The sequence below is a fragment of the Odocoileus virginianus genome, chromosome 8 (genome assembly GCF_023699985.2).
Source record: "Odocoileus virginianus isolate 20LAN1187 ecotype Illinois chromosome 8, Ovbor_1.2, whole genome shotgun sequence".
Classification (NCBI taxonomy): Eukaryota; Metazoa; Chordata; class Mammalia; order Artiodactyla; family Cervidae; genus Odocoileus; species Odocoileus virginianus.
In genome coordinates, this window is record NC_069681.1 from 61,522,028 (window position 1) to 61,534,812 (window position 12,785).

Sequence of the window (12,785 nt, forward strand, 5' to 3'; positions counted from 1 at the left end):
TTGCATTAAGTACATATATGAACGTTTATAGTAACATGACATTTCTATAAAAGCACTGTCATGTGTTATGAATTGATATCTTAATGATAATGGCTTAATATTATCTATGACTAATATTTCAAGGGAACATATACACTTTGAGCAAGACTATCAATGCCTGTGAATATAGAGCTACTTTCTAGTTAGTATTCCAGACAATTTTGAATTATTTTGAACAATTTGTTAGGTATAGTTATGTCACAAATGATTTTTTTCTCAGAATGAGACAGATGAAGAGAGCATTGGGCAGTAAACCGTCAACTCTCCTGTGACCCTGCTGCCTTCTTGTGCTTAAATAATTGAGACTATCATTAATCTTTATCAGGTAGAAATCTTGTTTAACCCATTTGTCCATTGTCCTTGGGTTAGTTCAGTTAAAACTGGATGATTAAGTAGCAAATCCACTTAATTATGGAAATATCCATGAAATATGTAGCAGGACACCAAACCCATAAGGATAGTTCCTTTAGCTCTTCTGCCTTGCAGAAATCCTGCTCATTTCTCAGAACTTCCATTATAAATGCAACAACTATTATGAAATAAATAAGGAATGAGAAAAGTTGTGTCAATTAGTACTAAAAAGTTAACACATTTTTTAAATGAAAATTTAAAAACTAAAATTTTTACTGTGTTTTTTGTATATTTATGTATGTAGTTTGTTGTATACAGATCCTGGGGTGTTTTACTTCTGATTTGGAATTAAAGCATCAGACGCTGCTATTAAACTGCTATGATTCAGTTATCTTCTTCCAGATACCAAAGCATATTATAGGAATTCTTCCCTCTCAGAGAATGAGCTTACTCCCCCAATATTAAACTTGCTCAAGTCTTAAGATTTCAGCTTTCTATGTTCAGCTCTATCCATACCCACTGTAACCATCTTTCAGAGTTTCCCAACCAGAAGATGCCTAAATTAGAATGAGTTACCATTTGGAATCTTAAAAGAATCCCTTTGTCCCTTTGAGATCCACATCCAATGCTTTGTACAGTTTTGCTTTAAAATAGAGGAAAAGCAAAGAGTCTTTTACCTTCAGCTCCACATTCATCTAACTGAGTGATGATTAAAACTTAATCATCCAGTTTTAACTGAAATAATCCAAGCACAATGGACTCTTTAAACCATCAGAATCATGAAAATCATGCTTCCAGTGGGTTCTCCACCTCCTTTCTTTATAAACTCAATGGTTGCTTTTTGTTGTTGCTATTGTTTTAAGGAACATCTTGCAAATCATTTTGAGATGGCAAATCTATTATATCTGAAGGTGAGGTGAAGAATCAGTGGTCATTCTAACACTTCTTTGTATGTCCTCCCAGAGGGAAAGTGCCTTCAGTGACCACAAAGTCTTATTTAGCATATCCTTAATAATCAAAGGCAAATGCAGTTTATAGGGAGAATAGTATTTCAAACCAAAATAAACAACAAAATAACCTTCAACTCTTCTAATCATTTTGCTTCTGTTTCTTTCCCCCATTGTGAAAATAGAAAATAGTTTAAAAAGTCTTGAAAATATTATGCCCTTTATTATTGACATATTTGTAAATTCTTGTTATCATCCTACAAAAATGATTCTTTAGAATATTACCATTGATTTCTCTTTCTTGTGAAATGACACAAACAACACATCTTAAAAACTTGAAGGACCAAGAGAGTGTCTTCATTATATGATTTTACTATTCAATTGACTTCTTTAATTATTGGTATGATTTTGATATGACCATTAAAGGAAACACAGTTATATTTATAAGTTAAAGATAACTTTACTGTTTATTTTAGAAATTTTCTGAAAATTCACTTATTTAACAATAGAACTAGTTCTCATCAAGGATCCTTACCAGAGTAATAGATTGTTCAAAGGAGTTCAAAGACTGAATTTTCCAAGAGTTCTTCAAGTTATTCATCGAAACCCCCTTACTTCATTCTGTGTGCAGTTTTACCATTATCTAAAAAATATTTCCCAATCTTGATCAAGCTCCGGGTTACAATATCTACTTTATGCTAAACCCTAAATACCTTTCCCTTATCTTCCCACTCTCAGAAAGGCACTGGAACTAAGTTAGCAGTTTCTTCTGCTCTAGGAAGCAATGACCTCAGCTTTGCTTTATTGACAGATTATTTGATTAGCTTTGTTTTTCAGGATGTGTATATTTTAATTGCTTATATGCTATATATTTATTTAATTTGTCATTATGTTCATAAACAAGAGTATGCATAATATGTCTGTACATTCTAAGAATATAATTAATAATTAAATATGCTTGTGTTTCCTGATTTTTTTAATAGAAGGATGTAGCAGCCCAATGTTCCTGTTTGAAGAAATTAGAAAAATTGCTATGAATTACAAGGATTGTAAAAGCATCACAGAGAAATGAAGTTAGAGAACTAGATGGACTAGCATTCCACAGAGGGGAGATCTATTCCAAAGTAAACACACAGTTGTCTCTCCCGGTTTGAAATAAAAATTAAGCCTGACTTGGTCCAGGTGGAATCTCTTTAGGGGAAAGCAAAACCAACAATTTTTTAGTGGTCATATGGGACTAGAGTGACAAACTACAGAACTGAGTGTCTTAAAATGTCTGGTCCTTTCTTCCACAAGATATACTCTATTCTGAGGCAATGAAGTGAATTAAAATGCTAGACTGAAAGTAAACTTCTGAAAATTAGAGCAAAATTATCTTATAAAGTTCACTGTCATTTAAAAAACAAAGATCCATGTTGAAGGATAGGGTTGAGGTGGATGGAGACCTTCATAAAAACAGAGATGAAAGTCCTAGGAGAGTTGAATGGACTCTGAGTTTCTTCATAATAGAATTGAAAACATTTTTTTTTAAGCTAAACTTTTTTTTTTTTTCCCTGTAGTTAAATGCAGTGGAGTTTTTCCCTACCCATTTCCTCCTATTACACAGTAGGTAAAGCTCTCTGGCCTTGGAATAGCTTCTATCTGCAACTCTGGGGCAGTGAAGAGGATTCAGAGAAAATAATACAATTATCAATCTTAAAAAGGAGGGATAGCAAAGCAAAGTATTGGATTGGCCAAAAAGTTCCTTCAGAACTGTCTATAAGAAGTTAAAAATCTGAAGGAACTTTTTGGCCAACCCAATAATTAAACTGTTGCCTCAGTCATTTCCCTAGCTGGAACTTCCTTATTCTGAGTGTAGATGGAGACTAAGTATCTAGGCTTTGTCTATAACCAAAGACTGATGTTGAAGAACAAAGGAAATCAACAGACATTTTGCAATCTTTGTATTTACTTTCTGCTTAAATATTTCCTTTAGAATTTTCTTATTCTTTTTTTTTCTCTTGATGATAATATCTTCACTTAACCCTCATTCTTAATAATTTTCTAGGTATAAAATTCCAAGTTGATAATTAACTTCTTTATAAATACAGATTTTCTTTCTTCTCTTGATAAGATTTCAGCAATTTTGTATAATCACCATTCATTTCAGGTGGTTTACTTTCTATTCTCTATATTTTTAAACAATTCTATTTTTCCTCAGTGTCTTCACTATATTTCACCTAGAAATGGATTTCTTTTTACATTTCCTCCTTTGGATTAGCTAGACTTTACAGGATTGATATCTTTTAACAATAATGGAAAGTTATCATCCATTGTCTTTGGATACTGCTACTTTTATCCTTCTCTGTGCTAAATGATTCAGACTTTTTTATGGACATTTTGATGTGCTGGTAAATGTTTAACAATTGTCTTTTCAATGTAAAAACCCTGATTGTAGCTTTTGAAAATTTCCATGTATGAATATCCTCATCATGGTCACTTTCAAAATACCATGATGAGGTTCCTAAATTCAGAGTTGGAAAAATATATGCACAATCAGCTTTTGTAAGCTAGTCAGAGCTGGTTCCAGCACACTGTTGTGTGGACTTAATTCTTTTTCACCTGTCTTCCATGTTACATATTTTCCATTTATTCTTTCAGGTTTCTAACATTCTCCTTAGGTATGGTTAATTTACTTGCTAATGCAAACATAGATCTTTACATTTAAATTTTTAAAAAATATTCATTTTGGGGTTTTATTGAATGATTTTTAATGTGCTAGTTTTCTGTTCTTATTTTCAAGCCTTTATTATATTTCAACAAATACATATAAATGTTACATGCAACTGATATATAAATTTGTAACATTTTGTGTTTTGTCTAATAATTTCAGTGATAATGAAGGTCTATGTTTTGACTCCAAGAGCCTTACCTTCTCTCAAGTTTTGTCATTTTTTGACTGTGAATTGACCATTTTCCATGAAACATTATTTTTAGAAACTTGAATTTCCCCAAAAGGGCATTAATTTACTTATACCAGTCACATTTCCAAATTCTCTTTCAAGGTTTTAGACACATATAGCCATTATAATTTCCTAAAACAAATATGTATAAAAGCCAGCTTGTGGCTACAAATTTTCCAGAGATTTGTTCTTTTCCATTTTGTTCCAGAATTGAGAAAGGTGCATTTTCTTGCTGTTGTTTTTAGCAAAAAAAAAGTTTTTATCTTTCATTAATCATTATTTGCTTGGAGAATTCAAGGGATGGAGGAGCCTGGTGGACTGCCGTCTATGGGGTCTCACAGAGTTGGACATGACTGAAGCGACTTAGCATACTTGGTAGCAGCAGCAATCATTATTTAGGGGATATGGTCTTTTGATGTTCTAGTTTTACATTGCCCCTCCTGTTAAGAGTTTCTATGCTATGTGGGCCTAGAATTTTTTTCCCTGTCCCTTACAGTCTTTAAAACAGTCTTCAAAACAAGCTCAAGATCTCCAGCAATCAGCAGATACACTAAAGGTGAATCTTCAAGATAAAAAGTAGATTTGGTTCTTTTTTTAAGTTTTATTTTTTTCAGGGTTTCAGATTCCACTTTTGGGGATTCAGAATAGATCTCACTGTTTTGTGTATGTGTGAAAAATTGGCAATGAATTGTATTTATATTTCATTTTATATTTAATTATTTCTTACTGCTTTTTCAGCATTTCATTTGTTTCTGTATGAAAAGTGACACACATGTCTAGTCTTTCAAATTAGATTTCAAAATTTAAAGCCAGGATTTGTATCTAATGAAAACCTAAAGAACAAAATAGAGCAGACTGCATCAACGTAGTGAGGAAAAAAATATATATGTATATATCCTTTTAATCTCAATCAATGCCTTTTAAATTTTACCCCCTAATTACTTTTTAAAGGAGTATTTACCATTTCTCAAAAATAATTCAAATTTAGCAAAATATCAGATTGTTAAATTAGACTCAACTTGCCTTATTAAATTGCTTCACTTCACTTTTCTAACACACCAATGTTTTTCCAAGTATGTAGTGTAATACAGTTAAATTCTTGCTAGCTACAGATAACTGCATTTAACATGTATCAATCATATCAAAATAAATTCCAAAACTGCATTCTACTTTCTAGTTAAAGCATTTAAATAGCATCTGTTTGCAGTTTCTTTCTCTGGTGTCTAAATTTTATTTCTGTTCTCTATGGTTTGTGGTAAACCTGGATACATATCTACTTAATAAAAATAATTGTCCTCATTCATAAACAGATTTGGATTTTAAGACTTTTAAAATTGGTCACATTTAAATATTTAATTACTTGTGTGCTTCCAATATTATCTACCAACAAACTGGTAATCTTCTTCTCTAGATATACATTATAAGAATCAGAAGAGAACTATTAATCAGTGGTACTCACCAGACATCTTCAGCTCTCAGCCATCAGCGTACATAGTTGGGATTGCATTTCCTTGTCTCCTTCCATGTTTGGAGAATTTTGGATAGTTTTGATGAGTAAATTTTGAGCAGACACATGTCACTTCTAGGACATAGTTTCCATTTCCTGGTGTGAAAAACTCTCACAGCTCCCAAGGACTTTTTTATTCTCCAAGTGGCAGCAAGCAAAGAATGAAATAATAACTGCTTTGTCAGACTGAGTCACAGAATGATGTAGAATTAGGATGAAATAAGCCTTTATTTTTGGTATTTCTTTGGGATGGCTGCATATTCTGACCGAAAGAGTGGCCATCACAGATTTAGACATCAAATTGCAAATCAAACAAATGATTCTACATTTTTGTTTGTGGTAGGCAGAACAATGCCCCTCTCTCCGCGCCAAGAAAGGTCACATCCAATTCTCCATGAACTGCAGCCCACCCGGCTTCTCTGTCCATGAGATTTTCCAGGCAAGGATACTGGAGTGGGTTGCCATTTCCTTCTCCAGGGGATCTTCCCAACCCAGAGATCGAACCCAGGTATCCTGCACTTCAGGCAGATTCTTTACCAACTGAGCTTCAAGAGAAGCCCTCCAATTCCCAGCAACCTCTAAACCTGGAGACTAAAACATTTTTGAACACAGCAAAGAGGAACTAAGGTAACAGGTATGAATGATTTTGCTGACCAGGTGACCTTACAAAAATAATCTGGTTGACCAATGTGGGAGCAGTGTAATCAAAAGCATTCTTAAAAGTGAAAAAGAAGGCAAAGAAGAGAATCACAGAGAATTGTGACCACAGAAGAGTGTTTAGAGAGATGCAATGTTGGCCTTGAAGATTGAGAAAAGGTACTAACCTCCAAGGAATGGCTGCTAGAAGCTGGAAAGGCAGGAAATGGAATATCCCTTAGAATCCCCAGAAAGGAAAGCCCCTCTGTGGACAGTTTCAGTGTAAGACCCTGATACCCAAGATAGACTTCTGACTTCCAGAAAGTTAAGGTAACACATTTAACTTGGTGTTTTAAACCATTTACTTTGTGGTGATTTGCTGTGCTGTGCTTAGTCATTCAGTTGTGTCTGACTCTTTGTGACCCCATAGACTGTAGCCAACTAGGCTCCTTTGTCCATGAGATTCTCCCAGCAAGAATACTGAAGTGGATTGAAATTTCCTCGTCCAAGGAATCTTCCTGACCCAGAGATTGAAACAGCATCTCATGTCTCCTGAACTGGCAGGCAGATTCTTTACCACCAGTGCCACCTGGGAAACCCAGGTGATTTATGTGTCTTTCTTCTTTTTTCAACTTCCACCTTTCCTGATGCATAATGGACATATAACATTGTGTAAGTTTATTATACATGATAATTTGATGCATCTATATATTACAAGATGCTTAAAGTTCGTAGTGATTTGTTTCAGAGAACACTAATGCAGTGGTATTTGTCAGTGTATTGTGTAAAATGAATACTTTCAATAACTGACATATTTTATTAGTATTAACTGGAAATGTATTAATAAACATTGAAGAACTAGCTGATACTAGATCCAAAACACTTTGCTAGAAATTCCAGGTGCAACAGTAAGAGAGAATACTGATGCTCACTGAATACATAATAACATAGAATTTCCAGCATATTAACTTTATTATTAACCATAAAAGCAAGTTCATCAGATATAATACTTTATATAAAGAAATAAAAGTGCAGTCCTCAAACTGTCATTTAATTTTAAAACTTTTGTTGATATAGAGGAAGATTTAGTGGAGCAAATCTGAGGATATTGGGCAGAAAAAGCTTTCAGTCACACTGTTTCAATTGCAAAATTAATCTATTTGCATATCTTTCACTTCACAAAGATTTATTCTACGTTCAAGCCAGGTTCTCCGGATAAATGATGCTCCTGCACGCCTCTGGGTCTTTCCTTGTACTGTTCCTTTTGTGTGAGGTGTCCTTCCCTGTGCTTTTAACTTGGCAAGTTCTTCTTTCTCATTTCCCCTCAGACTTTTCTGCATCAAAGAAGTTTCCCTTACCCTCTTATTAGCCTAGTTTATCTATCTGTGCTTGTGCTCCCACCATTTCCGGTACTCATTATTATCACATTTTAAAAATATTAAAATGAAAAATTTCATGAAATTATAATAGAAAACAGGTGCAAAATAAGTGTGAGACAGAAACGGATTTTTAGAACATAAAAGGAAGTATCTGAGAACTAGTTCATAACTAAGTCAGATATAAATGAATCTTTTTAAAAGTATGTGCTGTGCTTAGTCATTCAGTTTCATTTGGCTCTTTGCAACCCCATGGCCTCTAGCCTGCCAGGCTCCTCTGTCTATGGGGATGCTCCAGGCAAGAACACTGGAGTGGGTTGCCATGCTTCCCTCCAGGTTTAAAAGTATAACATAGTATAAAACATATTTGTGTGACTAAAATGGGAGAATTAACTACCAGATTCACTTGAATGTATGTTTGCCATTCTCTGATTTCAGAGCATCACTCATTCCCAGGGAGAAAGATGGAAGTTATTATCTCCCCACCACAAAAATTCTGAGTTTTGTGCCTATGCTGTGACTGAATCAGTGAATAGATGTTAAGTTTGGCCAGAGTACATTTCTATCAAACGATGAGGGGAGGGATGTGAATATTTCCCAAGGGTCAGGAGAGCTGCTCAGAAGCCTTTGCAGGTTCTTCCCATAGTGACAAAATATCTATTGTCTTTTATCTTTGTATCACTCTCTTTTGAATAAAGGATCCTGTAGATGTATATTTATTCCTCTCACATATGGCTAGCACATTGTGAACATATAGTAAATTTGATATTGAATTATGAATGCATATATGAGAAGTCAAGAGATATAGATTCCAAAAAATAACTACCTAAAATAAGCTAGTGCAAAAATGACAGCTTTTTTAAACTCAAGGTTATTTGCAGAGCAGTAATAGATAATACATTTTCCTCTAATTTTCTTAATATTAACCTCATATAGATAAGATATATTTTTAGGTCTATCTTTCAGATGAATCAGCTCAACAAGAAAGAATTAAACACATAGCCAGTGAGAACAGCATTTGCTTTTCTCATTCTTTGCCTTTTCCTCACATTTATTGTTGAGTTGCTCAGTTGTGTCTGTCTCCTTGTGACTCCATGGCCTGCAACACATCAGGCTTCCATTTCTTTCACTATTTCTCAGAGTTTCCTCAAACTGCTTGGAAAAGTCCATGGATGGAAGAGCCTGGTAGATGACAGTCCACAAGATTGCAGAGAGTCAGACACAACCAAGCGACTTCACGTGTCCATTGAGTCGGTGATGCCATCCAACCATCTCATCCTCTGTCGTCCCCTTCTCCTCCTGCCTTCAATCTTTCCCAGCATCAGGGTCTTTTCAAATGAGTCAGTTCTTCGCATCAGGGGGCCAAGGTATTGGAGTTTCAGCTTCAGCATCAGTCCTTCCAATGAATATTCAGGACTGATTTCCTTTAGGATAGACTGATTTGATTTCCTTGAAGTCCAAGTGAATCTCAAGAGTCTTCTCCAAGATCACAGTTCAAAAGCATTGGTTCTTCAGCACTCAGCCTTCTTAATGGTCCAGCTCTCACATCCATACATGACTACTAGAAAAACCATAACTTTAACTATAGAAACTTTTGTTGGCAAAGCGATGTCTTTGCTTTTCGATACACTGCCTAGGTTGGTCATTGCTTTTCTTCCAAGAAGCAACTGTCTTTTAATTTCATGGCTGCAGGCACTGTGTGCAATGATTTTGGGGCCCATGTAAATGAAGTCTGTCAGTATTTTCATTGTTTCCCTATCTATATGCCATGAAGTGATGGGACTGGATGCCATGATGTTAATTTTTTGAATGTTGAGTTTTAAGCCAGCATTTTCACTTTCATCAAGAGGCTCTTTAGTTCCTCTTTGTTTCCTGCCATAAAGGTGTTGTCATCTGCATATCTGAGGTTATTGATATTTTTCCTGGAAATCTTGATTCCAGACAGTGATTCATCCAGCTCTGCATTTTGCATGATGTACTGTGCATGCAAGTTAAATAAGCAGAGTAACAATACAGTCTTGACACACTCATTTCCCAATTTTGAACCAGTCCATTGTTCCATGTTTATTTCTAACTGTTGCTTCTTGACCTCCATATGGGTTTCCTTCTTTAATTATTATTATAATCAACTAGTATGTTATAGGGATTCCCAAGTGGTGCAGTGGTAAAGAATCTGCCAGCCAAGGTAGGAGATACAGCATACGCGGGTTCAATCCCTGAGTCAGGAAAATCCCCTGGAGGAGGAAATGGCAACCCACTCTAGTATTTTTGCCTGGGAAATCCCATGGTCAGAGGATCCTAGTGGGCTACAGTCCTTGGGGTCGCAAAGAATCAGATACAACTGAACACTGACCACATCCCAACAAAATCCAATATATTATAATCTATTGGTTGAATGTTGAAACCTGTGAGTAAAAAACTGAGAACTGAATCAGTCATCACAAAAATACATGAGTGATAAAATATCCTATTTCATGTACTGTTTCACATTTTTTCATTAGCAACAATACTAATTTAATAACCACACCTTGACCATGCAGCTCTTTTATAGAATCCACTTTCATTACTAGTCACAGTTTTGCCAAGTAAGCTTCAGGGGGAAGTAATTAAATTTAATAGAAGCCACCTTCATTTTGAATCTGTCGTCAATTTAAAGCCATGGGGAAAGGTAATTACATTTAATAGACACCATAGTTTCTAGACGAAGATGTACGGTATGTGACGTTAATCATTAGTCCAGCGGTCTGAAAAGTAAAATCTTACTCAGAACAAACTCCTTACAAGTAAACTAGACCCTCCATTCCCTTTCAATTTAATAGAAGTAAAAAATGATGCTTTTTTTGTCCCTTAAATATGTCATTGAAATTTTACTCTGATGATTCAGTTCATTGATTTCAAGCAATGAAATGAAGGTAGATGGCATTTATGAATCCCACTGCAGTATTATTAACTCTTAAGGAAATATATATTGATAATATTCTTTATTAAATATTCCTTAGGCTCAATAACATCTCTCTCTTTTTGTAATTGCTGAGGCTGGTGCAATAAACTACTGCTTTTCAAATTTATTCTTATATTACATTTTTTTATGCTGAGGTTTATGTAAATTAAAAATGTTTACTGAGTTTCAGTATATAAGAGTTTTAAATCAGTGAATGATAATAATAAATATGAAAGCAGAGCATTCCTTTTTGGTAAATACATCTATAAGCCTGACTGCATTTCACTAAGCATTTTATAGGTTCATTATGTTATTTGGCTCACATTGAAGTCACCTTAGATTTAATTTTTATTTTTTTTCTTCATGGTGTATGAATAATTTTTGGCTTCTCTTTAGACATTTGATTTTAGAAATAGTTTTTGAATCAGATTTAGATAATGAGTTCATATGCATTTCCCATAAAATCAAAGGGAATTTCCCAAGGGTTCATGAAATTAAAGGTGAATATAGAATTGGGAAAATTTACAACACTATTTTAGGAATCTAAAATTATTACCCTTCAATGATACTTCTGTTCAAAACTTTTTTACTTGTACTTATTCTGTCAAGCATAGTCATATGCAGAAAGAGGCAAGAAGGAGAGAGGCAAAGAGAGCAGGAGCATATGGATAAGAAAGTTTTTTAGGATTGGAGAGAACAAAAATTTCTCAATAAAAAAGGAAATTGATCCAAATAGCATGTTGACACTTTTTTTAAAGAATAGTAATAATGATAAACCTATATCAGTGACTCAACTAAGACACAAAACATTCTTTTGTGAAACTAAAACAATATAGAAAGCATTTTGTAGGAAAATTTTAAGAAATTATGCATTTAACATTTGTGATAAGAAATGAAAGCACAATGGTTTTTTTGTTTGTTTATTTACAATATTACTTTTCAGGGATACCAGCAATCTCTTATGAAATACCAATGTTGAGTTTGTTCATTTTTCAAGCACAATTTTGGGCTCTATTGTCTCATTTTTCTTAGTAATCACATTTATAATTATCAAGGCATACTTTTGTCTTCTCTAAGGCTGTAAGAAGTACTTATTTACTGGGGGAGGGTTTCTTTCTTTCTTTCTTTTTTGAATCATGTTTAGTGAAGTAAAAAGTTAGAATAGTAAAAATTCATCACATTGGGGACATTGGTTGGGTGCCTATTAACATCACTCACATTTTTTAAGACAATTTGGTTAATATTTTCAAAAATTTTAAATTTTCAGTAATTATATTTTATCTGAAAAAAATAAAAAGACAGAAACAATTGAAAACAAACTACGGTTTTTCTTTTTAAAAAAATGTATTTAAACATTGCTTGCCTTACACATTTACAACAGCCCATAGAATAGTTATAAATTCATACATTTTTAATATTAGTAAAATTTTCTGTTCAGCAACATTTCTAAAAGTCATCATATAGCCTATTTATGTAAGTTTAAAGAATTTTACATGACTACAGTTTCTATAGTTTTTACAATTGATCAGTACTGGGGGAAAAATGTTTTGAGTAAATCAAGAATTTTGAAGGGTATTGAAAAGTATATTTGCATAATTTTATCAAATAAATAGTCAAAGCTATTTTTTTTCTGATAGTCATGTATGTATGTGAGAGTTGAACCATAAACAGGCTGAGTGCCAGAGAATTGACACTTTCGACCTGTGGTGCTGGAGAGTCTCTTGGACTGCAAGGAGGTCAAACCAGTTGATCTTAAAGGAAGTTAGCCTTGAATATTCATTGGAAGGACTGATGCTAAATCTAATTTCCATTATGTTGGCCAATTGATGGGAAGAACCAACTCTTTGGAAAAGTCCCAGATGCTGGGAAAGATTGAGGGCAAAAGAAGGGGGCAGCAGAGGAGAAGACGGTTAGATAGCATCACCAACTCAATGGACATGAGTTCGAGCAAACTCCAGGAGATAAGGAAGGATAAGGAAGCCTAGTATGCTGCAGTTCATGGGGCCACAAAGAGTCAGACACAACTTAGTGACAACAGCAGCATTC